Source organism: Ctenocephalides felis, unplaced genomic scaffold (assembly GCF_003426905.1).
Source record: "Ctenocephalides felis isolate EL2017-DRISC unplaced genomic scaffold, ASM342690v1 CF-g0.4_SCAFFOLD_01604, whole genome shotgun sequence".
In the NCBI taxonomy this organism is placed as follows: Eukaryota; Metazoa; Arthropoda; class Insecta; order Siphonaptera; family Pulicidae; genus Ctenocephalides; species Ctenocephalides felis.
Genome location: NW_020537758.1, coordinates 6,621,943 through 6,627,306, shown reverse-complemented (window position 1 = coordinate 6,627,306; position 5,364 = coordinate 6,621,943). Strand labels below are relative to the sequence as shown.

Here is a 5,364-nt window from a genome sequence, read left to right as displayed (position 1 = left end):
ATGCCACTTACACCTTGTTAATACACTTTTTCTAACAAATAAAACTCACCTTTTAACGTGGATGTATCGACATCGGTGCAAATATTTAAAAAATATATTGATGTTACTATAATTTTGAATTTTATTTTTAAAATGTCATGATTTTTTTGTTTTTTATTTTTCCATATATAGTTTAGCTTGCTTAGAAAATTTTATAAATAAATATATAATAAAAACTAATTTAATTAAAATTAAATTTAACATTCAGCCTTGTGTACAATTTAACTATTTAAAAAATTTAATAGCAAGTATATATTAGAAGAAAATTCATCAAGTTTTATTTCAATTATTAATTTATCAAATTTATTTGAAGTATTTTTAAAAAATAATTAGTTTCCAAATTTTCTCAGTTTCTTTCTTCAGTACTTATACTAGTTTTTTATTGATATTTTTAATTTAAAAAAATAGTTATTAAAATACAAAAAGAATGCATTTACATTTATATACATATATACATTTATAATTATAATTCAAGCAAATAAACTGCCATTGTCTAGTAAAGTTGATGTTTCGACTAAACCTAAAGCACATAGACATACTAAAGCTGCACCTTGTTCTGCAAAACGTTTATTTTTCTCCCTGCAAAGGAAAAAAATACTATTATAAATATATATATATATATATATATATATATATATAATTTAGGGTGGTCCTTCATATGAACATTTTTAAATTAATTGCGGACTATCTAAATGTTAATATTTAAGAGCTAAAACTATTAGAGATTTTTTTTTAACAATTTGGAAGCTTTTGAGCCCTTGGGAGCAAATAATTTCGATCATATCCATATTAAGGACCACCCTAATATATATGTATGTATCTATTATTACCAGTATGAAGAAGTATAAGATTTTCCTCGAAACGTCAGCACAGTCCTAAATAATTTATCCTCCCTGTGTGTTTCGTAAGTGGGCAGATCAAAGTTTTGTTTTTGTGCCCACGTATGTAGTTTGCATTTCGGTAAATCAGTGTCCATAGGAAAATTGACTCTCAAAAATGCCATTTTCATTTCTATAAGATTTTCGTTATTTTCTATATTTTCGCTAATTTTTATTCTTTTGTTGCTAGGTTCCAAATTGCCAGGATCGACTTGCCAACGTCCTTGGAGTCCTGCTAGTCTGTACTCGTTTTGTTTGGATCGACAGTATTCACCCATGTCCCAAATCGCACTAAAGGTAAGGGATAATGGATTATATATATATATATATATATATATTATATATATATATATATATACTAGCAAACCCGACGAACTCCGTTTCGCCACCCGATGGTTTCGTGAGAAAGATGAAGAAATTTTTTGTTTGTTTTATATTTGAAAAGGAAAAATTTGATCAGAAAGGAAAAGCCGACTTATTTTTATATATATAGAAGATAATCTATTTAAAAGCAATTATTTAAAACAATTATTGATTATTTTTATTACTCGAATTTTTAATAACGGTGCGTGAAGTTCCAGCAATTTGCATTAGGGCACGATGTCATGCACCACTAATTTTCTTAGCTATAAACTTTGCGAAACGCGAGACCTTTCCAAAGAATGCAAAATTGTCGAAATCGGTTCGTGCGTTCTGGAGTTATTTCGTCAGGAAGGAAAACCCGACTTATTTTTATATATATAGAAGATATATATATATATATATATATATATATATATATATATATATATGTATATATATATAGATACTAGCTGACCCAGCAAACTTCGTTTTGCAAAAAAAAAATATTTCTTGTATCAAATGGTTAGTACGAAAATAACTAACTGATTGCAAATGTGATGCATAAGTGAAAGGAGCGGGTAACAATAAATATATGAATAGTTTACCCACTGCAAAGCACCCCACATTTTTATTATTTTTTAATTTCAAATGATAGAAAATTAAAATATAGAAAATTGTTCGACAAATTTAAAAAAAAAGTAAGGGTAGACAACCCTTAATAAAAATAAATAGTAAAAAAAAGTTGGATGTATTTTGTCAATTCCGCATTAAAAAAATTAAAATTATAGTTGACTCCAAAAATTAAAAAAATATTAAGTTCGGATAACTAAAATGGCTATAAAAAGATAGGGGTTGGTGATGAAAAAGTAAAAATCTTGGATTGTATGTATTTCTTAATGCCACATTATAAAAAAAATAAAAATAAAAAATTCCGTCTGAAAATTACAAAAAAAAAATTAAGTGTGAATAACCCTTAACACTTAGGGATATGAAAAATATATAGTTACCGATTTTCAGACCTACTGAATACGCATATTAAATTTGATAAAAATCGATAAAGCCGTTAAAACAAAGAATTATCTTCTATATATATAAAAATAAGTCGGGTTTTCCTTCCTGACGAAATAACTCCAGAACGCACAAACCGATTTCGACAATTTTGCATTCGTTGGAAAGGTCTCGCAAGGTTTATAGCTAAGAAAATTAGTGGTGCATGGCATCGTGCCCTAATGCAAATTGCTGGAACTTCACGCACCGTAATTAAAAATTCGAGTAATGACATTAGTGAGAATTATCAGAATTATGCTTGGTTAAGTCAACGAACAATTCTTGCCGCTAAGAATAATGATATACACGCACTAAATTTCACCATTCAATCAAAAATTGCTGGCGATTTGGTGACATACCAATGATTCCGACTGATCTTCGGTTTGACTTCAAACGATTGCAATTTCCAAGCGTTCGCAATAACAAGTCACAAGGCCAATCACTTAGTGTTTGCGGGATAAATTTTAAATAGATTATTTAAAAAATCTTCGTTTTTTACATGGACAGTTATACGTTGCCTGCACACGAGTTGGAAAACCATCCGCTTTGTTTGTGTTAACGTCAGACCAAAAAACAAAAATGTGGTTTAGCAAAGAGCATTTCAATGAAACGGATAATTTGCGGATTCACTTTCATTTACTTAGAGAAGTTCAACTAAAAAACACTACATTTTTGTAATCGAAATAAATTCATTACTGTTGTATAATAAAATCAAATTTTTCCTTTTCAAATATAAAACAAACAAAAAATTTCTTCATCTTTCTCACGAAACCATCTGGTGGCGAAACGGAGTTCGTCGGGTTTGCTAGTGTATATATATATATATATATATATATATATATGAGTAAGTTCTTCAAGGGCATACATCAAATTAAAGGCAAAGATTTGGCAAAGGTATTTGATGTATGCCCTTGAAGAACTTACTCATATTTCTCAACATCAAAATTAACTTCTATAATATATATATATATATATATATATATATATATATATATATATATATTTATATAAATATATATACCATATTTGTTCTAAAGTTTGGCAATCTAAAAACTTCCTGCCCCTTGGAGTATCTTGTAGCTCCCTCAATATATTCTGTATGCAATATTTAGTATTTGAAGGCGAGTTATCATAATCTACAGCGATTTTTAAATATTCCTTTATAACATCGTCCATACACAGCAAACCGTTTTTTCTAAATATTGAACAATTCCATTCGGCAGCTCGTGCTATCATTACACTGCTGGCACCGCATGACTCTCGAAATTTTTCAATATCTTCATGCTTTTCTATTTCTTTTGAACCACCACTAAAAAATAACAAAATATAAATGAACTATATTATTTATATGTATATATATATACACACACACATATATATATATATATATATATCCATGTATATATTATGTTTATTATTATTATTATTACTTGGCTATGACGGGGATGCCAATTTCTTCAGCAACAGCTTTTATCACATCCGGATGAACCTTGTGTTGTGGCCTTTCCTCCCTTGTACGACCGTGGATGCCTATTGCAGATATTCCAGTAGCCTCAAAAGATTTAACCAAGTCTATTGTCTCTTGTGTAGTAGACAAAATCCGAATTTTGCAACTAACAGGTATTCTTAAACCGTCTACTAAAGTTTTTAATATCACTCTGGCTTTCTCGGGTTTTGCTAACAAGGCTACACCCTACCGCCTTTTTTGAGAATTCTTTGGGACAACCCATTTTATGTCTAAGGCTGATACATCATCCTGTCTGGAGAAAGAAAGAATTAATAATAATAATTAATATAATGTAATAATATGGTGTGTGTATATAGTGGTATATAAATCTTACACCATGAGGCCGACTTTAAGAGCTCGTTCAGGATCACATGTACCAATTTTGTAGAACCAGTTTTGGTTTTTCTTTCAAGACATGTTCTGAAAACTATCGTGCCATCCGTTGGTCAACATAATCGACATTACCATAACACATCTGTAAAAAGGGGTTATAATTAAATATACTTGTACCATCTTATACACAAATTATTTTTACCATTAATACGTCTTTTAGATCTTAAAAATTTCCAATCTATTAATTCTTCTGTATAAACAATATCGGCTCCATATCTTAATGCAAGTAAACGCATAGGAAGTGTTCCTATTCTTACCATAGGTGCTAAAATTGTTTTATTTTTATAAAAATTCGAGGAAAGTGCTGTATTTTTATTTCCATTCATGATTATGTATTGTCTTTATTGTCTTGTCATTTAATTATGATGTTAATTCAAATTAAAACCATTTGAAGTCAATTTTGACATGTTGAACATGTGCAGTTGACAGTTTTCACTTTTGACAGCTGAGAGGTTAACAAGAATTATAATATCAATATTATTTCAATATTGATTTATAAAACATAAACTATAAATTATACTATATATATAATATATATATATATATATATATATATATATATCTATATATATATGTAGATATTATTATATATACATATATATATATATATGTATATATATATATATATATATATATTATATATATTATAAATAAATTGTCTTATTCATAATTTATTTTATTACTGAGGCCTTTAAACATAATTTCAACAATGTATATTCAGCTCATAGCTATTTCTTACTTATATTGTATAGCCAGTATATTATTATATACTAGTGTTAAAATAAATAAAAATCTTACCTTAAATATCGTCCATTTATCTCTTGTATCATAGGTAGAATTTGCGGACTGCTTTTTTATCCAAGCTGAAGCATTCAGGCCTGTAGTCATAAGACAATAGTATGACCTGAAAATAATATTTAAGATTAGAGGGTATTGAAGATGTTTATATATATATATATATATATATATATACGAATTATGTATATTGTATATGCATTATTATGTATCAGTTATCAAAGACTTGAATATCCCAACAGATGCATTCGAGACTGTCTTACTTAATTAATTTTGTTGATATTTTGTTGATATACTAGGTATTATATGTATATTGTATATATCATATTGCATATTGCATGGCCATTGTTATATTTCAGTTAC

General features: G+C 27.9%; 1 pseudogene; it reads right to left on the bottom strand.

The window, feature by feature from the left end:
* Window positions 1-509: 509 nt before the first annotated feature.
* On the bottom strand, window positions 510-4,555 carry LOC113372950 (annotated as a pseudogene).
* Between the last annotated feature and the right edge of the window lie 809 nt (window positions 4,556-5,364).